A 24,197-nucleotide genomic window follows, 5' to 3' on the forward strand; every position below is an offset into this window, starting at 1 on the left:
GGCTGCTTTTTTTTGTGAGATACTTTCAATGTGTCTACATTTCTCCAGCTCTGAAGCATGATGTTGGTGGGCACATGAAGAGGTGGGTTTTCATGTTCTTGCATTTGAATTTCAAGACTTTTCAGTCTTGCTATGGAGTAGGGTGCAAGAAATCGCCCAGTAATTATCTCTTCACATTGTGTTTAAATACAATAATAACTTAAATAACAAAAAAAAATTAAACACAATAATACATCAAATAGAAAACATACAGATTAATTCTGTATGTGGAGGGTACTCCAGCTGGGTGCTAAGCATAAACCATTGCTACTGATCCCAGTGGAATTCTTTGCATACTCAATCCTGCACAGGATATATCCTAATCACATGTTAAGTAAAAACTAATACATGTGAGGGAATCACCCCTTCCTAAATATTTCTTGTAAAAACTTACCAAAACAGCAAATCAAATGCACCTTTGACTAAATTGCTTTAACCTAATAGCAAATCAGAGCTTTTGAGTTATGGTTTTGAAGTAGAAAAAATAGAAAGCTGATTTTGCAGAATGGAGGAGAAACGAGACGTATTGTATACAGCACACAGTGTGAAGACCAGGTAATGAATCCAGGTAACCTGAAAGGAAAGGAAAATGAGTGCCTTATGTACAAATGCTTCTCATCATTATTTCATTTACTGTAATTCTGTGTATATACAGTCATATTTCTGCAGTTCAAATTTCTGAGAGTAATTCTAAGGAAAATGGCAATAAATTAAGATGCAGTTATTAAAAGAACTGGATCTACAGTTTGCAGTCAGTATTTAGTGCTCTGAAATATCTAGATATCCAAAGAAGCAGGGGACAAACTATAATAAGTTTCAGGGAAATAGTCTGGAATTTATCTGGCAACTTTCAGTTTCTGGAAATTCTGCTTCTGATTTGAGTAACAGTAGAAGACAAACAAATATGGAAGCACTGTTTCCAAGCCTGATGCATACTTGCAGAGCAAGGTTGAAGGAGCAGGTAGGGCATTGGATTAAGACTCAGAAGACCTAGGAGGGAATTTCAGCTCTGTACCAAACTTCTTTGATAACGGTGAGGAAACCCTTTAACCCCACCCTGGCTCACTTCTGCACCAGTAGCACAGTCTGGACTGCAGAATTTTCTGACCTTTTGTAAGCAAACTTCTCCATGTCCACAAAACATCCCTCTATATCAGAGTTGCCAGGTACTAGTGCAAGGATAGCTCAGATTTTGCATGCACACATACTTTGCATAAAGAAAATGCAAGTGCAGGTGTAGAGCATGGGAGATAAAAACACTGGGATGCAAATTCTATTACCTTCCCAGTACAGCACGTGTGCACTCATACTACATGATCCACTGCAGCCACCTCTTCACTCTGATTCAGCCTGAAAAAGCCCTGAAAAAGAAAATTTTATGCTCAGTGTTAAAATAGTGCCAATGATGTCATTTAAAATGTGTAAAGGCATCGGTATAGTCTTAACCAACACCTTGCCAACACAATAAAAATAGAGAGAACAAGAAGTGGACCAGATTCAAAGGGTTTTTTTTCTGTGGTCTTTTTAAAGAAAAGGGCAAGGAGGGGGAGAAAGAAAGGTCCAAGTTGAATAAATGTAAATGTATGAATGAGACAGTTCTAAGCATACCCAGGTGTCTTGCCAGCTCACTGCAGAGAGGTCACAGAGAAATAGAATGTCTAATCATTGGAATAAACACAGCTGTGCATACTTACATTTTCCATACCTATTTTGCTAGTGGGGGAAAAAAAAACCATTCCTCAGATCAGAAGATCTTTTCCCAGCCACTTCTAGCTCCCCATTTTTTTTTTTTAAATTTTTTTTTTCTTAAGAAGTGTTTTGGGGTTTTAATTTTTTTATTTGATTATTTTAATTTTTGAGGGGAAAAAAATTAAGCTCTTCCTACTACAATTGGTCGTCCCCTTTCAGATTATTATTAGCATTTGGAATGTTTTTGCCTTCCAAACATCTTTGGCATTAAATTGTAGAGAATTGTGTGAAGACAATTTTTTCAGCATGGGATTTAACACTTGAGGAATTTTAAGGTAGAGAAAAAGGAGACTAAAAGGATTTTTGGACAGCAAATGCAAAACTGGAGGATTTTGTTTGAATAGAGCCAATGGTAAAAAAGAGCAGAAGTAAATTTGCTCAATGCAAGGCACACAAAATCCAGCAGGAGCAACTGAGGGTTATAATTTTTTAAAATTTCTACAAGCTGGAGAAGAATATTTGAAAACCTTTGAATTAATCATGAATATTTTGAATAGATATGTTGTTTCAAGATTTTGTACAAATCAAATGTGAACCAAGAAATCTGAATGTAAAAAACCAAACGTGCCTTTGGATAAATCAGCTGGTCAAATAACAGATATTAACTCTCCCTGGAAACCTTACCCCACTTGTACTTGCTTTTAAGGAATTCATTGTCACAGCATTTTGCAAAGAGAATTTATGACAGAGTAGAAAGGTTCCTTGCAAATTTAATTTGAATAACTGAAACTATTGTTGAAATGTGGCCAGAAACCTGCTTTTAGCATGTCTTTTGAAAACAAGGGGCTCTGCCACCAATTACTCTTGCAGTTACATGCAAAGTACGTATGGATAAAACTTACAGATAGTGCTCTGTTGTTGAGAATTATAGAAACTGCTATCTTCATTTCCATAAGTATTCCACATTTTTCTCTGATTACTTTTGTTTTATAACTTGACCAAAAATATTGCTCTAAGCTGAAAATTTCTTTTAATTTATAGGATGGTGGAAAGAGCTCTGTTCTTTTATTAAAACAATCTTGAGTCGGTCATGGCTCAAAAATAAATTTTGTAAAATGAGATTTTACTGTTGTTTTAAGAATGTGATACATTTGCTACTTTGGCGTTTGAGCGAGGGAATGTATTTTCAGGGCTTGACGGTTGTCTGAAGTCTGATAATTTTCAGTCTCCCTGAACAGCTATTTTGTCTGTAGCAGGCAAATGTTCTTCATGAGACTGCTCCCACCCAGCTGAGAAACCACCACCCCTTTCCTAACCCATGGGATCTCCACACAGGCTGCTTTGCAGTCACAGAGGAGCAACTGAGTAAGAGGGAAAACTGGCACACTTAGCTCCCCTTGAAGCTGGACCTGGCTGACCTGCTACCTCTTTTAGTGTAGCAGACATTAATCAAGACAGCAGGATTAGATGGGAGCAATTTTGTTGCTGTGGCTTTCCATCTCTGGAAGTGCCCTTAGCGCTCTTTCCCGGAGAAGATGTGGGCATGGCAGAGAGATGGGTTGGACACAGGAGATCCAGGCAGAAACCTCTACTGAACTTCATAGCAAAATCAAATTATTATTATTTTTTTTCCTAGCAGAAGTGGAAACAAAAGGACAAGGAGTGAGGTCATTATGGCTAATTCTCTTCTAAATATCCAGGCCAATTCAGATAATGTTATAGCAAGGGCCATATTGAAGCAATTTTTAAGTAACCTTTCCCACCTGCTTTTGCACAACCTTATCACTGTTTTTCCAACACAAGAAAGCAAAACTTTTACCAGGCCTTCAAGCAGTGCACAGGGCTTGCAATGTGCTCCAACAGCAGATCCCTTGAGCACTTTAAGCAAGTGAAGGGCTCTGCTTTGCCTTCTGAGGTAGAGCTTCATAGTTGTGAGCTGCACAGGTTTTAAAAAACATTTTTAAAAACCACACTGCTGGCAAAAAACCACATGAAGTGAAAACAACTCTTTAAAATGTATTTTTAAACAGTTTCCTTACACAGTGGAGTCCATTGAATATACAAATAGCTAGTTGTAAGTAACTGGGAGAATCAAAGCAGATCAACTGCTCGCAGGCAGGGGATATCCAAAGCCAAACTTTGATTAGGTGCATTTAAAACTTTGAAAATTTGCCAACTAGAGCCAGCTTTGTCATATCAATGGCCCAATGCAGCTGGTAATTCTGGAAGTCTAATTTGAGTCTGCTCTATAATGAGAACAGGTCCAAACACTTTTACATTTTAGCAAGGGAGGATGAGGTGGGAGCTGAACTTCCTGAAACACTGCGACCAGGGGAGAGCTCAGGAGAGCAGTAAGAATGAGGTATCTGTGCAGCCTGCCATGTGGGGAAAACTTAAGGGACTAGGGAAGTTCAGACTGGTGAAAAGTTGAGTAAGAAAATACATCTAGATGTAGAAAGGAAGGGAGGGACCAATGAATCTTATTAATCTACAGGCCCTGAAGAATAAGCAATAGAGTTTGAATTACAAGTGTTACTATAATATGCAAAACATATTCTGTTACAAAGATTAAGAGGAGAAAATGTTGACAGAGCATGGGACCAAAGTGTAAAGGGCTTGATTTATTTTCTAGGCCTGATGTAGATTTCAATCATGTCTTCAGCTCTTTCATAACTGAAGGAGGTTCCAGGAGGATCAATGAGTTAATACGGATGTGTACAAGTCTTAGTAGAAATAGAGTTTAGGTCAAATTCAATTTTATACCCATATAACCAGAACTACAAAAACCCCTTCTTATTTCTTTACAGTAAAGGCCATATAAGAAACACATTATCATATAAACCATGTCTTCTGTACAACCTACTCACAGGATATTCCTAGAAAGACAGCATTATCCAGGGTTATCAGATAATTTTTGGTTCTCTGACTTAGCAGCCAAAACTAAGGAACAGTTTAAATTATGTTCTAAAATATTTCAATTCTTCTATATGAAAGAAAAAATATTTTGCTTTGCTCAGTATGAAATATTCCTTTTGATCCCTTCCAAAAGAAGTGCATGAGACTAAAGTTGAAGGGAGGAAGAAGCCAACATTTTTAGCTGTGGAACTCCTTATCTGCAAGGCTCCAGCATCCCAAGGCAGGGAAGATGCCAATTTTTCTTACAGGCACAGTTACACTTTTTATGTTAGTATTTAGATTTTTTGCTTAGGGTAAGGTGTTCCACCTTTGGGATCAGTGTTCTCCCCACCAGCCTCAGGACATGTGTCCACCTGCCACTCCTTCTGGCTACATGGTGTGGCAGCATCCCACCAGTGTCAGCAGAAGGGCATACTAGAGTCCCTACTTGGAAACACAACACAACTATGTCAGAGACATGCCAGGGACTGGCATGGTGTTAGCCTCTCAGGCAGATATGGACTTAAGTTCAATTCAGCTCATAAGAGTGTCCTGGCTGATGACTAAAAAGGAAACAAGATCATCCCCCTCTTTTTAGGCTGTCTGGCAAAGCTAGCTTTCCTGCTCCCAAATGTCATTTTACTGAAATTGTTTGTTGAGCTGAACTATCCAGCTGGAATTAGCTAGTAGAATCAGTCCAGCCAAAGTCAGGAATGCTGATTTACTTTGCCCAACAACCGAAAATCAGCAAAAGTAAGGAATATCACAGTTCATTATCATTACAAGTTATACATGCAACTTAGAGAAAAGGCTACAAAACAGAAAGAGTTCTTTTAAGAAGGGTAATTAACCCTCAAAGCAGGTCAGATAGGAATGGAGTAGTCTCAGTGACTTCTAGCCTTCAAGTCATGACTGTCTGTCTTTCTGAAATGCAGGCTATAATTCAAGCAGAAGTTAAAGGCCCCATGCCCATATTATTGGGTAATGTTTGATGAATTGTGCTGTGCACAATTCCTGGTGTTCCGTTAGGGCCTTAACATTCCCAACAGCAGACTACATGAAAATCAAGAGTAAGACTGTGACCATGACCAGCTTTACTCTGAGCATTGCATTTGATGTGTCACACCGAAGGCTTCCTATGAACAGGAATTCACTTGAAAAGCTAGCTCTGGTTTCATTTATATATTAAATTAGTTGAAAATAATTGCATGATTATTCATTTTCCATTCATTCTCTGGACTCTCATTGATTAAATCTTATCGATTTAACTTGAGTGAATTTAAATGAGCTTGAGTTCTATTAAAATGAAGCATGCAGAGATAAGAACATCAGCACACAGGCTCACACTTAAATTACAATGTGAATTAAAATATGGCTTGTTCTGCTTCCAGGATGAATGTAAACAAAATCACTTGAGGCACCACGGAACCCTGAACGGTGTACATTTTAATTGTTAATTCTCCCTGGCATCCTATTGGCTCCATAGGCAATTCTCTAACTGGCAACAAGATGTGAATTGGAAATAAATAAAGATACATGGTTCTGGGATTTCAGCTAATTCCAGCCAGTCTGTGGAGATGACAGAAGAGAGTACTTTGAAACCTCTGATCACTTAAGAAGCTGGTTATAGCCATACCTAATGGAAAAGGGACTTGGGCCAATTGCTCCATATTGTGGACCCAAACTGAGCAGGTTATTATGAAACACCATTGAGTGTTTAGCTGGTGTTTCAGTGCATGACTGAATCTGAATTTACTGGTGTAGTTTAGATAAATCTGAATTCCCTGAAGTAGCTTGATGCTCCTTCCTGTCCAATTTGCACTATGGATCTGGTGCAGTGCAGGGGCTGTCTTGGCCACTTCTATGGCAGTATCCAGTAGAGAACTGCTGGCCTCAAACTGGAGCGAGTCAGTACAGAAGTTGGCTTCACACATGTGAGCCTGACTCATCTTCCAATTACTGAGGAAATGGTTTTATCCAGGAAATAACCTAACCATCAAGGGCTTTTCACAAAAGATGCTTTCCTCAGTGTCATTCATACAAAACCATTCAAACACACTCTTAAAGCCATCTTAAAGCCAAGATGGGTTAACCTCCTAGAAAGCAAGATTATGGCATTGCATGGAGAGTTTGCAGGCTCAGGAGCATACGTTTTCCAGTGGAGCTACCAGGCTGCAGGTGAAATGTGAAATGCCAAGCAGAGAATTGCAACAGAAAGTGTCCCATAGCGAGGGGCCTGAAATCCTGCCAGCTGTCAGGGAGGGGTTAGTTTAACATAGGTTAACTATCCCCTCTGAATGACCAAGCAGAGAGAAATCTTACTACCCTGCACTCTAATCTCTGCCAGTCCCATAGCCAGAGCAGAGGGCAGGTTGTCTTCCAGTATCCTGGCACTTCCAAAACTGCTTCTGTTCCCTGCCTAGAAGGCATGTAGCATTTACTGTGAAGAACATGGACAATACGAAATACAAAATAAAGCAAATTCCTCTGGGGAAAAGGAATGATCAATGAAACTGTTGCTTCTGTGGTGCAGCTGCTGGGTCTCGTGGGATATCGATGAACAGCCCTTTGTGGATTAGTAGAAAGAACCAGCACTGTTGTTATGAAGATTAAACTATTCAGGTGTGAATTTACCATTCCATTAAGACACAAAAAACTCCTGACAGCAACTTCTGAGCACATCCTATTTTTCTTTCCTCCTCAGAACTGTGGTAGAAAAACAGTTTATTGATTTCTGCTAAGAAATCAAATGTTGTTATAACTCTGAAGGGTGTCCAGTTACAGAGAAAATCGGTGGTAATCGGAAGCTTCGTGCAGACCTCGCATGACCCTGCTCATTCCAGCACAGAAAACTGTTTTTGTCTCACTTCGAAAGAAACCAGACAAACCCTGCGAGGTTACTTATAATCCTGACACCACTCTCAGATTTGCCATATGCTGGGAACATGCCTTCTTGCCTATTTACAGTATATAGCTGAAGGACTTTGTTACAGCCCTGATATTTGGCATATCTTAAGCCTATTTAGAACATCAACACCATCAATCACTTGGTATGGGGCCGAGCAGCTGGATGAACCTTGGCTATCATGTGAAGGCTATTTGTCATCTGGGCAAGTCTGTTTGGCGCATAACGCTCCAGTCCCAGAACAATTTTCCCTCTGAAAAATATTCTCTTTGATTCAGGAAGCACGTGATTAATAACAAACAAGGGTTTAAAGATGGAGGTCAAGGCTGAAACCTTAACCAAACAAGTGCATTGCTTATTAATGTTTGCCTCAGTCTTCAGATATTCCCTTGAAGAGCACCCTTGGTGGAGAAACACAAAACTGTTTCTAAATAACTTGAGATTTGAGAGATCTGCCTGGCCATTGCCACCACAGATGTTTTTCTCAACTGTGACAATGCTGTTTGTTCAAACTGGTAGCCAGACAAGAAATCACTAGCAGGAACCCACATTTAGGATGAACTGTGCACACATTACATTCTCATTGAGACAAGTAATACTCAGCATGTCTGACATTTAGGCAATTAGTCCTCTCTTTAAAATAAGAAATATTAGCTGACATATCTTAACCATCTGTGTGAGCCAAAATAAGAGCAAGGGAGTTTACATAAACAGTCTTAGCATGTTTAACAAGCATGTAGCTAATGATTTAATTTTTTAATCCTCAACAATAGAGACTACTGGATATAAGCAAGTGCTGCATCATTTATGCCTGTGCTGTTAATGAAAGACTAGTAATTAGTGGGTGACTAAACTTCAAAAGAACATGTTGCTTCAATACATGTTGTAAAAGACAGATTCTCCCCAGCCATCTGCAGAGCCAGAAGGAAAATGGAAGAGAAAAATATTTTGAAAGTTTGCCTTAATCAATTGAAGTATTTTGTTCATATCTTCAGCACCACTTTTTAACCTCTCTTCACCACTTGTGATGTTTCCCCATCTTTCCTGTATTTGTTAGTTACCTAATCTGGTTTAGAATGTAAATAGAGAAGTTTTGTGTCACTATTTTTATAGATTCCAACATCACACAGTGTAGTCTAACATCTGAGTCACTGTGAGGTTTGCTGGGTACAAGGCATAGGCAATGCTTGTGCTTACAGGGATGACCCTGTTAAGCAGTTGACAATGCATTCAACAACCAAATTTGTTAGCACTCATTGTTACTGAAGCAGGGTGAGTGACCTTGTCATATTTAACAGTTCTGAGCAGACACAGCAGTGGAGATCCTGAGGGCAAAACCAGAATTTCCATTAGTGATGTAACAATATACTGACATAATTAACCCCTTTTCCACTTCCAATGGCTTGAATAACTGCATAGTCCAGCTGGCAAACTCCTGATGCCTGGAACTTGTACAGCCAGGATTTATACAAACAAAAACCAAAACAGAAGTTGTAAGCAGTCTGTCTTGTTTCCGAACAAGTGCAGCATTCAGAGGGGAGTGTGGCTTTAGCCTGAGAACGATGATGCTAGCATGGATGCCACCACCTCCATCTTCCAGCACTGCTAGAACAGCAGCAGCAGACACAAAGGGTACAAGTAATGGCAAGAAGCAACCCAAGGATTTGGCAAAAAATGCTCATTTCAAACCGCTTTTCAAATGGAGCTGAAAACCCTAGGGACTGAAGAGTGAAATATCTTGTTTACAGTTAAATTCCTGATCCACGTAACTAAGCAACACAGCACTGTGACTCCATAAAATGGAAGCAAAGTTAATTTTTTAACAATGCCACGTTACCTTTGTACATCTTGTTCCTGCTCTCCCTCAGGGTCTTACATGAATGAATCAGAAAATTGCTCCCTTATGTTAGGCTTGTGTCTGCACCTGCATTAAATTCATGTCAGAGAGGGGTGGAGGAGGCAAACGTTGGGAGCACCAATAGCATGGTACTCCTGGATTTCAACTCACAGCCTGTCCAACATGACAATTGCCTTTAATAGCTGTTCAAGGCACTACAAGAAATGAGCCTTGCACCAGTGGTGGTCCCTTCAGACAAAAAAAAAAAAAAAAGAAAAAGAAAAAGAAAGAAGAATAAAACCAATCTGGGATCTTGTTTAGTTTAACTTCTGTCTCCCATATGGCTGGTCATCTCCCTGCAAGTAGTCAGGGAAGCAGAGTCCGTGCAAAGAAGAATTAATTATGTTTACAACATCTTTGTAAATAGAAGCGCTTTCTTTGCACCAGGCTAATATTTTTGATGGTTGAAACTGTAGTTTCAAGCTGCTGTATCTGGGGCCTGTGGGTGTTTCAGTGCTGGATTCCTGGACCAATGCCCGCAACCCTGGTCTGGCTTTGGGCCAAATCCAGAGCTGAAAGGGGCTGTTCTCTAGTTCTGGTTTTGGATGTCGCTTCCATGATTTTGGCACAGGCAAATCAGAATGCAAGCTCAGCCTTGAACCCCAGCATTAGGCTAAACCTAATACGAAACTTCAGCCTGCTTCACATTATTCCTGCTGGTTAATTCCAGCTGTTAAACTTCTCCCCCCACTACTGAGCCAGAGAGTATTTTGTTGACAAATTTGCCATGCATTTCAAGGAAAGCAGAACCTGGCCAAGGCTTTGGGGTTATATATTTTTTTTCCACTGCAGGAAATGGAAGTGTTGGCAAAAATATTTGCCGTTGTTTAGGATAAGAGAGTGTTTGGACATATCCAGTTTTAAGCGGTCTGCTTAGTCTGATACTCTTGATATATGAGACAGCAAAGAAATATGTCTAGGAGTCTTGGAATGAGGCATCTTTTTTTATAAGATGAGTGAAATACACACGAGGATGAAATATTACTTGCATATTACCACCAAAGCTGGTCAAAATTCACTCAATTGACTCCAGATGTGGGTTTCTTCGGCAATTTTAAAGTTAGCACTACTGTAACTAGGTGTGAGGCCAAGGCAAACTACTCTAGTGCTTTATAGCACTTGGAAGCTACAGTAGTCAAATCAAAATACGTTACAAGAGAATCAGTTTCTTTAAGCTTAACAGCAGGAAGGATTTAATATACTGAATACGGCCAACCCATCTTCATTTGAAGGAACATAAAATAAATCCTTACCACATTTGTGACTTATTATTTGCATAAAGGACCCAGTTCAAGAAGCAGACATTACTCATGCAAGTAAGGCCCTACGAGTCCTCATTACCTTTTATTTGTTTTTATTTTATTTTATTGTATTGTATTTCCATGAGATTACAACTACGCTTAAGGTGAGCATGCATCTCCATGCTCTGCTGATGTAGGTCAGTTGTCTGAATATTCAAAGCTACTTTTCAACACTTATTAAGTGCTTAATGAAAGATACTAATTCTATTTTTTCTCTTTTCTTCTGCCTGTTTATTCTCCTTGCAATTAGTCACTCTTTGTAAAAAGCTTCACCAAAGAATACACTGTAGCTCTCACCAGCAAGATGTTTGACTCATCCTACAGTGATGGCACTGAGTCTTTTAGCATCTTATTTATTCACTAACCACTTACAGTTGCACTTGCACAGAACATTTCAGTTACTGCCTTCATATATTTCTTTATTAAGCTGTGAGAGTGATCCCATCACAAAAGGTAAGGAATCTCTTCAGTGTTTTCCTAATGAACAGCCTACACTGTCCTGTGCTCCAGCCCATGTAGCTGGAGCTTGAATGGGCAATGCCCGTCGTCTGCAATGCTCAAGGCAGAGAGGGTTTCAATAGGAACAGACATTCAGATCATCTTCCATCCACTGACATCATTGTGGTGATAAAAAGACAACATTTCCCCTGAAGTTTCAACCAGTTTAGGTTTTTTCACTGCAAGGCTGAAAGAACTGTAAAGAACTTACTGAAAGAACGCTGTAAGAACTTACTCTAAAACCCCCAGGTCCTGAAGCAAAGAGGTTGCCACCTTTTCTGAGGTTGATTTTGACTGCTTTTTCATTCATTTAATACAGGAGGGCCCATGGAAATATGACCCCATGGCACCCTAAAAAATAAAAAAATGGAAGAGAAAATGATTTAAAGTAAGAACCTTGATCTGTGCAAACCAGCCTCCTGACTTTTAATGCTGGCCACACTGCAGTCATGCTAGGCTGGAATGACAGACATGCTCCACTTTTACCATGGAAAAAACTTTCCCTGACTGCAAAGGAAGAAGTAAGATTTGCCACAAAATTGCACAGCAATCTAAGTGTTTAAGACTTTCTCTAAACCACACGAAACCACCTCCTGTCTGTCTGACATTTCCAATGTGGACATTTTGCAAGGGGATAATTTTAATATATAATTTAAGGTGGTCAGGTAAGACTCTTACTATATGTCATACAGTAAAAGTTTAAAAATAAAACCTGAGGTCATTTAGGGGTTTTGACTGACCTCCTGTTGAAATAGTTTTATCAGAAAACTTCCTTAATATGTGTTGGTGATGTAAGGACACATCTTCAGCTGGTAAAAATCTGTTTGTAGGTCCACACATGGCATGGGGTCTCTGCCAAGACACAATAATCTCATTCAAATTTTCCCTGATGATTCTAGAACTCTTTAGTCCTTTAATAAAGCATCACTTCGATAAAAGTTTAGCAGAGATGTAAGTAGCAGAGAAAAGAAAAAAAAAATGACACTGAAATAGGAGAAAATATTTTATACTTAAGAACCCTTGGCATGCTACACAGTACTATTTGATTAAGTGAAGTTGTAATACAAAGACAAGGATTAATCACACAAAAGAGCAACATAATTAATTGCAAAAGCTAAGGGAGAATTTCAAGAAAGAATGCATCCTTTCATTTAGCTTACAAAAATACAATTAGTAATTATTACGGATTTCCTGGAGAAAGTCCAGAGCAGAATTAAAAATATCTTGAGTCACAGGGAAGTTCATTGGTCCATGGGGACAGACATGCTGAGCTGAGGGAAGCTTATATTTGTTCAGCAAACTTCTTGCTTTTAAAATGACCTGTGCCGAAATATGTATCAGGACATTCATGATTGGGTCTGTGCCAGGACTGGGGAACTCGTATTTTTAAATGCCCGTTATCCATTTTAAATAAAAAAGTAAATCGGATTTCTGCCTGAAAATTTTGTAAGAGCTGCTGTTACAAGTAATACTTATAGGTCATTGTAATCCAGAAAAATCATTACAAGCAATCAGAAAAGCCATGAGCAGATCAATTGTATCTAAATTATTTTAGCTCACATGGGACAAATTGATGCATTTCAGAGGAACAATATCCTTTAAAAATCTATCTACCTGGGATCATCTGATCAGCCTCTGCATTTGTTCCAGGCTTCATACACATGAATTCTGTTCAGCCACAGGCATCAAAGCAAAACTTGTAGTTGATGTTACCCATGCAAGGGGTTTGTTTCATCCCTCCTTTCCCAGGACAGAAACAGCTCCTGCACAGAAGCTGCTGCCTCTGCAGGGATGTGGGAGGATGCCACAAACACAGAATCACCACACATCTGAAACACACCCTTTTAAAGACAAAACCCTCCCACAAAATCATTTGATTCTCTATCTCCACACTTGCTTGCAGCCGTTACTTCCACAGGGTACATTCAGTGGCCCCTGGGGTCAGCAGGCAGTTTTCCAGTCGACTTTGATAGGAATTGAATCATACCATAATGACATGCCTGAGGATGACCAGCAAATCAACCAGCCTAGCATGTCAGATTCATGCAAAATGCTCAGGATGAGAAATTATTGTCTATAGAAATTAGCAGGGAAAATTAATTGATGTCAGCTAACAATCTGGTCAGGCAGTTTCCAAGTGCATGGGATATGCCTACAAAACCACACTGGTGTATACACCAACAGATTCAGATTAAAAAACCAGTTAGTCTGGAAACACCAAGTTTGCAGTGAAATGAACCCATTGCCTGGACTTTCAAGCCAAGCTGCATGTGAGTTAACTTCCAGGCATGCTTCAGACACTGTCTACTTTCAAAGGCACTCTCAGACAATTCTGTTTCTAATGTTATATCTCTATTACACTACTAAAAATGAAATCAGTGCCAAACTCGATCCTAAATTCATAGTGAAGCTTGGCCCACTGGTTACAGAGAGCTAGATTGTGGCCCTAATGTTTTGCTGCTGACTGAGAGATGCCCTCTGCTTGAAAGATGTTTGACAGGAGCAGAGGCAGCACAGTCAGACGTGTGTCATTGACTCCCATACAGACCAGCAGAAGGGACAGGTGCAGGGAGAAAAGGGAGCAGGAACAAATGATTTTGGAGGCTATTCCCTAATGGGAGCAATCTGAGGAACCGTTCTAGCCTACCTTTTGGGTAAACATGGCATAGAACAATCCCCAAAACCTGGCAACCACAAACACCTTCATATGCTCATGCTCAGTTTCCCACTGAGTAGAGTCCAGTTTGGTGTTACCCAAAATTCTTCAGCTACATTATTTTTATTTCACCGTAGCCAAGTGTCATCCTTTGCTTACTTTCTATGCTGCTGTTGAATACAGGAACATTTTGTACATCTTCTGTGCTTCATGAAAACAAAGACAACCCATTGTATTTAAAGTTCCAGGACCACAAGCCTCTCCAGAAGGATGTTGTTCTGGAAGATCAAAATTGATGTGATTCTTTTTTCAGGTGCAGAAGAGATGTATGTGATAGTTGTTGTAAAGTCATCTTAGCAAATGCCTATGTGGAGTGGCACTGATGAAAACACAAAATGTTGAGCAATGAACTGCTTCATATAGAAATTGTCAGGGAGATTCCTGTACTTACAGGGAGGTGGACTGGGTGTTCTAATAGATCTTTTCCATCTCAGTTTTTTATCACTATGATTCATGCTAATTGTTAGTGGAAAATCACTTAGTGTCAGTAATAGAGGTGACACATTCATTTCTTTTTAGTCATTGCACATATATTGTATTTGAGGTGATAGAAAGGGTTTATTTCTCTTCTCCTTTCCCCAGAAGCATGTTTGGATTTCATGCATAAATAGTCTTTCTTCCCTTAATCTGATTCACATGACAGTATGCATTTGCATAAAGCTTCTTCTTGGGAAAACCATTCAAACCTTTATCTAGAGAGAGTAGACATGTCGCAGAATTATGTCCTGGTATACAAGACAGCTTCTTTTTTTCCTTTTTCTGATGCATTATTTGTAGCATATGCTAATTTATTATAATGGTTATTAAGAGCACAAGGCCTTGCCTTTCAGCTTTCCACATATCCCCAGGCATCCCCTAACATTCCTCTCTTTTCAGCTGTGCTCATCTTCTCCTGTCAGGAAGTAAAGAACAATTAACACATACTGCAGATAAAAATGTTCACACCAACCCACTCATTATTTGTTGTGGCTACAGCTCCAGTGTGCTTTGTGCTTTCTAGACATCCAAGCTGGATCTGCCCCAGCAAGAACATGAATTTTAACATACCATAAAGCTGCTCATCTTTACCACACCACCTGTGGCTGGTCAAAGGGACAGTACTATAGTATAGCTGAAAATCTATTTCTGGGCCAAATAAAGCTCAGATTCAGACCTGACACTTTAAATTCCTCCAATGCCTGCTTCAGAGACACTCACCGGTTGAGAGAGGATGAGGAGTTAAGTCAGGATAGCAATTGCTCCTGCTGGCTTTCTGCCATCTTGAGTTAAAGTCTTACACCTGGTTGCTCTGCTCAGGATCTCTCTAGAACACGAGTGAGGAACAGTCTCCCTTTTCACTTCAAACACAGCCAGTCCCCTAACCAAGAAGGAATGTCTCAAACTCCCATCCTACCTCCTTCCTAAATTCTATGTGGAAAAGCTCCTATCTGAGGAGGAATCCATACTCTAAAGTTTTGAGCTGTTGTTAAGTCAACAGAGCCATACTGAGAAAAAGCTAAGGTCTGACTCTCTGGCTTGCATTTTGGCCCCTTTTTAGTTCTGGGATTCATTCTGATATGTAATGTAATGCATAAATTGCAAGATGTAATGCATGTAATAACTCATATCTGTGGCTATGTAGCTGAAGGAAAAGAGACCCAGTCTATGCAATCTCAGCTTTGAAAAAGTGTAACCTAGAAATATGTTAGTAATCTAGATATAAATTTTTATAGATTTTATATATGGATTATAAACATTATTATAATCTTTATATATATTTATATATATATATATATCTTTTATATATTTAACAGATTTTAATAGATGATAAAATTGCACTGGACATTTTTATGAAATCAAGTTTCTTTTGTCCTAGTCCTGAAATAAAAGTTTGAATAGATCCAGTGTCAATATTTTCCCTCTTGATAAAAAATGATATGTTTTAGAAAGCCAAAATCTATAAAAAGTTTACTATAATGTTACTTTCCATAGAGTCACAAAGTCTCAAGTTGAAACAATCTTTACTATCATAACTGAATTTTAAAGTATCTTTGTGGGAAAGAGAAGTATAAATAGATGTGATATCAACATTAACTCAACAGTTAGAGTAACAATAGATTAACATCTATTGAACAGAGAGCTGGAATTGTATCAAAGGGTTTGGTGACACCATAGACCACAAAAGCACCAGCCAATTTTCCTCTCCTATGGCAAGATTTTGAATTTGCAGCTTAGCTGAAGCAGCTCTCAGTGAACTAACAGAGCAAAAAACATAGCAAGACATCACTGTGTGCTTGTTTAGATACCCACTTAAAATAATTTCAAAGAAGTCAGAGGAATGCCAGTAGGTACTTTCCAATTGAATGAATGACGGTAACAGTCTAAATCTAATTGTTGGTATATTAAAATCACAGTTATTTTTACCTAATTCCACTGAGATAATTTGTAATGATAATGGCTTCCAGAATGGGACCCTGTATTTTCAAAATGTTGCAACAGTCCCTAATTATCAGGCATATTTAAAGTGCACGCAAACTAAAGAAGGTGAAGGTTAAATATTATGTTCAAAATTTAGTAATTGGGAAATGAATCCTTTAAAGAGGTAGAAATGATTCCGTGGGAGGCAAGTACTGTCCTTCTGCTTCTCAGTGCAACCTTTCCATTTCTAATTATTCCATGTTGGGTAATATGTTACAAAAAGGAGAAATGATTATGGATGTGTAGATCCAATTAATTTCTAAAGGAAAGTGTTCTGTCTCATCTCCAAACAAGTGCTTTCTTAAGGAAAGGAGAAGTAAGGTATGTCAGAGAATGCCTCCACTATGAACAAATAGCCATTGAGGTTTACAAATCAGAATCACTTTGGTATCCAATGTATTGCAGTATTGAGTTATACCTCCTTGGCTGATGGAGATAACCATCCACAGGAGGAGTTTGTTTTGCTTTTTGGATCTGGAGAGCTGTCATTACAACAAAACAACTGCAATGCTGTGCTGCTTGGACTGAGCTAATGGCCTGTCTGTAATCAAGTTATTCTGCTCAGCAAAGAGGGACACAAAATGTTTTGAAAGAGAAAACGCTCACAGTACTTACTGCACTCCCAGCTGCCTCACACCCCATGGGTCTTCCACTCTTTGATGAACCTGGGGTTTAATTTGATGACTGCAGTGTATTCTGTCATAAACTTGCATGTACAGCATGCACAGATTCCTCAGCAAGGAGTTCTTTCCTTCTGCATCCTCACAGTCTCGTTCTAACTTAATCCAAGTCCTAAAGAGAAATTAGACGAAGGAAAAACTCACCAAAGAGGGAGTTCCTGATAAGCATACCTCAAATATATTCCTTTGTATCTACTATAGTGAATCATGTACCCAGCCCTTATGTATAAAGAGCTCTCTTATGATAAGCAAGCACCTTTCCCACAGGAGCAGGGGCTCCACTAAGGCTCAGGCTGGATTTCACCCCATCCACTCAAATTCCTCTCCTGTTTTTATTATCACTACAGCCTGCACAACTGAAGAAGATGATCTACAGGAGTGAGAGTGCCAGTGAAAGGAAGAGCTACTGGAGGTAACCCCTTTTTCTTCCGAAAAGCTGGATCTGCAAAAGATCTGTACCATATCTATTTAAGAAGTGTGTATGTCTTCATGTTGTTTTAAGTCTGTCCACAATGCTTATTCCACAGGGTAACATCCTGTGGCTGAGAGATGTCTAGGAAATGGTGACAACACCAGGCTATCCCTCAACTTTTTTTTTTAATCACAGTATATTCCTCTCAATCCTTTGTTGTTAATTTATTGTCAAATTCGGAAAAAAAAAAAAAGTACCTGAACCAAAAGACAAGATTCTCAGTTTAAGAGTCCTAAGGCAGGAAGGTCTTGGAGAGTGGCATGCACAAGGGCAAACATTGACAAAAAGGGGTGGAGGGACCACCTTTGCACTTTGCACTGTTCTGACTTCATTGTTCCAGTTCTTCATGCAAAATCACTGCTGTGGAAAGATTCTTCTGCTTTTGGTGTGCTGTGGTTAACAGAAGAAAAGTGTGGCAATGAAAGGCATTTATCTCCCACTGCCCAACATGCTTTCCCACTCTGTCTTCATATCCAAACCTACTCCAAATTGCTTTTTTATTCCTTCTGTCCTGTACATGAAGTCAAACTGAGATTAATTTTCAGAATGGTTTGAGTAACCACTGCTCTAAAGCATAGAGGGACCAAAATAATAGTACAGCTCTTAAGAGACTTGCCTGTTCTTTGCTAAAGGGGTGATAGGGAACAACAGGGTCTGGACAGCTGAAATGGGCAATGTGACAGTGAGCCTCAGAAATCTATTTGTGGATAAGCCCCTACAGCCATAAAATAATGGCAACACCGTAGCAATCCCTAAAGATTGATCTCACAAGTACAAATCTACTATACCAAGAGAGCACTGTCTCCTGAGACTGCTTGTGCTGCAAGAGGGCATTGAACTCTGGTGTACCTGTCCTAGAGGTTTCCCAAAGCTAACAAAATGTAACTAACAAAAATCACATAAACCTGTGTTTGTGACCGAAGTTAGGACTTGGGTTTCTGGGTTGAAGAACGGCTGCTTTTTCTTGCTAAGATCACTAACAGCTGAAGAAATCCAACAACGTTTTTTTATGAGCTCCTTAGAGCTTGTAAAATGGTATTAGCTATTATCATAGTTAATATTGCTTGATGTGGAAATATAAACTTGGGAAAACAAGTACTAAAACATTTGTGTAAATGTAACTCCTGACATTTATGTTTATTAATTTGCTTTTGAGCAGTTTTCCATATTAAAAAAAGAGATTGATTACTCTGAACATGGAAAATACCACGTTGTCACTAATATATATTATTTAATTACAAAAGCAATAGAAAGAGGGTTTTAATATAATTCTCCTACACAATTCAGTACGCAGGATTTTTTTAAAATCTAACGCACACTTGACAAGAAACAGATATGTTGAAAGACATCAATAAATGTACTGATTAAGACTTTGAGACACTTACTTTAAAAATGTGGAGCAAAGGCTGACTATTCTAATTACCTGAGACATGTGACGTCAATTGTCCTTAATACTTTAAGAATGACAGATTACAAATGAATAGATATTAGGGCTTTCTGCTCTGTTGCTTGCTGAAGAATCTGTTGAAGGACAAGTACTTGGATATGTCACCTTGTGTCTGGGGAGGGGAGGGGAGTAGAGAAGAATGAAAGGATGATGATGGGAAAAGTGAGATTATCTCAGTGTTGCATTCTTTCCTAAATCCAAAGTGGGAACTGATTCTTAAAGAGAAAACAATGCTTTGTGTTTTTCAATTAGAAATACTTAAAGGTGTATGCGGCTAAGCTTCAAGCATTAGCTTCCCTTCACAGCTCTGAAGAGTGCTAAGAAACTGCACAGACCATATTTCCCATATAAATAAAAAGAGGAATTAATTATGTTTAGTGCTGGACATGGCCTGCTGACCAAAGAGTTTGCTGCTTTCAAAGGGCTCAAAATGAAAATTAAACTTCTAATGGTGTTAATACAAACTCTCAGTTAAACCAAGATTATGTCTTTTTCTAAGCAAGTCTATGAGCATCTTTCCCCCCAGACAGAAAAGGCATACCCAGGATCCAGCTCTGCTCCTCTACAGCCAGGAGAAGTATAGATTGAGGTTAGCAAGTGCAATGTTTCCTTAAAGTAATGATTTTTACATGGAAACAGACTATGAGAATCACACTGTGATGCCAGAATTAGCACAGCCGTCTACTGTACATCTCCTGCCTAAAATAAGCCATAATTTGCTTCTTCCAGCACATAAGCCTGGTGGGGATCCTTTGCCATTGGATTCTATACCCAGCCGCAGGAGGCAAAGGACACCCAGCAGAAGTCACACAACAAACTCAGCGAGTGCTACGGCCAGGAGGTTCTCTCAGGACAGCCACCAGAAACAGCTGCAGCCCAAGGCAGGGCACAGGGTGACAGCCTCCCCTGGCAGAGGCAACGGGGCTGGAGCTGACCTGGATAACACAGCTCGGTCTCTGCCCCTCTGTGACAGACAAGGGGTGTGCATTCTCCCAGTGACCAGTGCTCATGCATGAACGCCTTCCTGCCACTCTTGACACAACCTCATTGAAACTGCTGACCTCACCAGGGAGGTATTTATGACATGTTCATTACCCAGAGTCTGAACACCTGGAAGAGAAAAGGCTCTGGATTCTATTACCAATCCTCTAAGTTGTCCTGTTTCGCTAATTACTTTTAATTCTCATTTATTATAAATAATATAGCCACTTCTCTGCCCATCTTTCTTTCTGCACAAAATGCAATGTATAAAAATTATTTATTCTAAGTCACCAAGTAAGAAAATGAGACAATATTTCTCTTCAATTCTATGCTTTTAAAGCAAAGAAAATTGCTTAAATTTTTTTTATGCATAAAATAATAATGTTTGTTTATGTAAATACATATTGGCATCTATTGTCCCCAACACAATTAGCATTCCTTTTCCAGAGAATAATTCACTGGCAGTGGCTGAATACAAAATGCAGCTCTTGAGAAGAAAGATTTCAACAAACACAAATACCAGTACCCTTAAATATATCATAATGGTTAAGAAAACCAACAAAACCAATAAACTACTGATAGCCATTATAAATTCAGCAGTGGATCAGCTAATATCACAGTCCTCTGAATACATTAACCCTGACTGAAATTTAGCAACATAACCTTCCTTGTAGATACAAAATGTCAGTTAAATAGAGGACTGTTCTCCTGTGGCTTTCCCAGAATTTAACCCAAGATGAACTCTAGCTACATCTATGCTGCTGTCTGGTACCCACAATGCACATGAGACTGATGATAAATGTTTCTGTAAGGGTTTTTTTGCAGAAAGACCAAACCCTTTAGAGTGAAGAAAGTAAAGCAGCAGACAAATGGCACACGTTTTAAAGCCTCAGAACATGGACTCCTTATTTCCCCAGTGATAGGCTTAGAAAAAATTGTGGGTAGCAGCAGTGCCCAAAATTCTTATTAAAAATTTGAAGTGGTTTTGCTCAGAAATACTTCTTAGAAGTACTCAAAAAGAGAACTCAACATTATTTGATGGTGTTCTTCTGAAAGCATAAAAGGTAAGAGAGAAAGGTGAAATTTAAAGGCAACAGGACAGTATCTTCTGCCAGGACCAGAAAATAAATTGAAAGCAGCCCTATAAAACACTTATTTATAACATGAAATCATTGAAGAGGTAGAAATTGAACTAGAGAATTGACTTCTCATCCTCTCACTTTACTCCCTCCTTGAAAACAATCATAAAAATGTGAAGCAATTTGGCACAATGGCCCGTTCTCCTGTTAGACTCCTTAATACATTTAATTTCTTCTAGTTATTCTGAAGTTCTTAATTAGACAAACAATTACATGATTCATGCGCATCTAGGACAGAAAATATTTTAGTGAATTATTACAGTTCTTGACTCTACATTCTTGTGGTCAAAACCACAGGGAGACAGGACAAATTTACCTATAAAACCACGCAAAGCTTTTCATTTTCCCTAAGGTATAAGAACTAGATGTAATTAAAATTAAACTCTTACTTTAATGAAAATATTTTCATACTACTTCTGTCCAGGTGTGACAAACTCACCCATATTTCAAGGACTTGGTGAAATAAGAGTTCTGAGACAACTGAAAGACTGTAAGAGACAGAGACTACAGAAAACAAGGTAACTTCCTGCAACAAAAAACATCACAATGTGACTTTTCAGAAAGAAAATTCCCAGCTTGAAGATGTTCCAAAGCACATTTTCTCCCAAGAGTGCTTGGTAAAGGGAAGAAAATACAAAAGGAAGAATATTGCAAAAGAGAAGAAAATCCACCTAACTCGAACCACAGCCATTTTCTTGTCTGATAAGTCCCAAGCCAGGTGGCTAGAATAAAAGATTGGTGTTTATCTGTTAGAAGATCTGGGGCTGATTCATTCTATTTACTGCAGCAAGCTCACCTGTGAGGCTTTATAGATGCCTTGGGGGTAAAAAGCTCAGCAGGGGTTAACTTCTTGTTGTGGGGGAAGAAAGGAGAGGTGAGATTTGAGTTTTAATTGGTGGAAGGGGAAATCCCCTCTCTTTTATATACCTGGTTCAGAGAAAAACACAGGTAATAACAATAATAAAAAAAAGTCTTAGGAGCACAATTCTTTAAGCATTTCCAGGTCATCTTGGAGGGGGGGAAGGGAGTTATCATTATAAAAGCTTCCCCTGAGGTTCAGTAGGGAACTCAGTTGTGAGATTTGTAGGAAGCTTTAACTTGTGTGAAATCTGTGAGTTTATTGCTTGAATTAACTCTGAGCTGAGGAATAAAGTATACTTAATGCACTTTTAAAGCACTGTTTTACTTCCCCATTTGTTTCTATAAAAGGATGCTTTCCAAGCTGATCTGTGCAGTATATTTGTCCCTCTGGGTTTTACCTTAATTTGCTTGCTTGATCCAGAACTAAGAGACTTGAATACCTGGTCCCAGAAGTTATTCTTTCATTGTGTACCACTGTCATTTCTGTCTTGCTTTCCATTTAAAAGATTCCAGCTTCCAGGACTGCAGTTTTCAGGTACTAGAAACCTAAAATGGCAATGCTTCTCTCCTGCGTAGTAACTGCAAAGATAAAAGAAATCAGTTAAAAAACCCAGAACAGTTGTTTTAGTCCAATTTGCAGTTGATGTGGGATAAAACACCAGCCTGTTTAAAACTAAAAGTGAGAACAAAAACCCCCTAACTTTTACATATGGCTGCAAGGCAGTTTATTTTGAGCAGGAACCCTCTAAAGCTATTCCAAAACTACTTGCTTGTAGAGGCAAGGTTTTTCTATAGCAGCAGGCATGTGGAGGTGTGTTGCCCTTTGCTCGGCAGGGTTAGCAGATCTGCTCCCACCAGCCCCCTTGCCTGTCAGCTGCCAAAGGCCACCTCAAGTAGCACAGCAGCAAAAAAACACACTTCACCCCTTTTTTGTGTCAGAAAGATATTTTCATGGCCTCCCCCATGGGTTTCCTCAGTGTATGAAAAAATGCCTGAGGAATTATATTACACTTTTTAGACAATTTGATCAGGAAGCACTGCTGGCAAATAATATAACATTTCATATTTACAAATTTGCCTTTTTTTTGTCTTTCTGTGTCTAGCTCCTTGTTCGGGTAGCCAGCTACCTACTTTGTCTACCCTTAGAGCTGGTCCTGACAAATACTGTGTTGTATTCCAACTGAGCCTATAAAGTTTACAGAATAACAGGGCTGCTTTAATGTGGCAAATGGAAAGGCCGGAGACAGGCCAAAATTACTTTGACATTTAAAAAGTCCAGCCTCTTTTGCTTTACACTTTCACTTAGTGCTGGAGTTGAGAAACATTTTGAAAAATAAAGCTTTACAATTTCCTGTTAATTCTAACTATTTCATACTGTGTAATTAATTGTGCCCTTGCTCTTTCAATCCTCTCAAACTGAAATTAATAACATTGTGGGAAGCCATGACTTTTACAGAGATGTGTAGTTTAAAAACTGAAGAAACGCTGACTCAAAGAACAAAGTGAGAGAAACATAATAAACATTCTGTCTGGGGGAGAAATGAGCTTGTTTCTTCATCTCTTGTCAGCTGAAGTCTCTGAATTCCCCCACCTCAGTACATCTCATGAAGTGAGTAATTTGGAGTAGATGACTTGTGGATGTACAGTATGGCAAAATCTTCCACAGCACTTCATCCGTTATGCTCTGTCAGCTGCACACAACACAAAAAGATACCCAGTTTAACCTTCCATCCCATTTAATATCCAGGATCAATTGATGATGGGAAATTGGGGACTGAAGTTATTTGTCCTTCATCCATTTATTCGTTTCACAGAGTAGAAGTAGCTGCATGCTGTTGAATTTACTGCTCTGTAACTCAAAAAGGAAATACTACTGTGTTTTTTCTCACTATTTTCCTGCACTCTGGCCTGACCTGAGCCACACAACTGCTGGCAACAGCACAAGGCCAAGCAGTGGGATAAAACACAGATGGCAAATGTTCTTGCCACTGCTTCCCACACAGGTCCTGCTGCATCTCTCCCTTGGGGTCATTCTGTCCCTGGAGGCACATGCCATCCTGTCCATAAAGGAAACAAAGAAAGTTCATTGCTGCAGTGTCAGATCAAAACCAATATAGATCCTAAAGGTCAGAAGGGTAATAACTCCACAGAGCTGGCCAAGATAACTTCATCACACTGTAGAAGGATTGAACATATAATCCTAATTTAAATGCCTGGTGT

The 24,197-nt window shown here is 39.1% G+C and overlaps 2 long non-coding RNA genes across 4 annotated transcripts in view; one reads left to right on the forward strand and one right to left on the reverse strand.

The window, feature by feature from the left end:
• Positions 1-23,512, forward strand: part of LOC111924244 (uncharacterized) — a 107,707-nt gene extending 84,195 nt beyond the window's left edge. The window contains exons 2-3 of one of the 2 annotated variants that reach the window (XR_015277904.1): positions 17,425-17,489; positions 21,541-22,342. This is a non-coding gene — a long non-coding RNA (uncharacterized LOC111924244). Of the gene's footprint in view, positions 1-17,424; positions 17,490-21,540 lie in introns of both variants that reach the window. The other variant, XR_002861544.2, reaches the window with a different exon arrangement.
• LOC111924245 (uncharacterized) overlaps positions 1-24,197 on the reverse strand; it is a 62,481-nt gene that overhangs the window by 21,021 nt on the left and 17,263 nt on the right. Inside the window, exons 6-14 of one of the 2 annotated variants that reach the window (XR_015277902.1) lie at positions 23,569-23,668; positions 22,418-22,556; positions 17,747-17,939; positions 17,013-17,189; positions 14,040-14,158; positions 11,965-12,076; positions 11,460-11,575; positions 1,320-1,400; positions 434-612 (exon numbers count right to left, since the gene is read on the reverse strand). This is a non-coding gene — a long non-coding RNA (uncharacterized LOC111924245). The remainder of the gene's footprint in view (positions 1-433; positions 613-1,319; positions 1,401-11,459; positions 11,576-11,964; positions 12,077-14,039; positions 14,159-17,012; positions 17,190-17,746; positions 17,940-22,417; positions 22,557-23,568; positions 23,669-24,197) is intronic. The other variant, XR_015277903.1, reaches the window with a different exon arrangement.

This window comes from Cyanistes caeruleus, chromosome 1 (assembly GCF_971803275.1).
Source record: "Cyanistes caeruleus chromosome 1, bCyaCae1.hap1.1, whole genome shotgun sequence".
In the NCBI taxonomy this organism is placed as follows: domain Eukaryota; kingdom Metazoa; phylum Chordata; class Aves; order Passeriformes; family Paridae; genus Cyanistes; species Cyanistes caeruleus.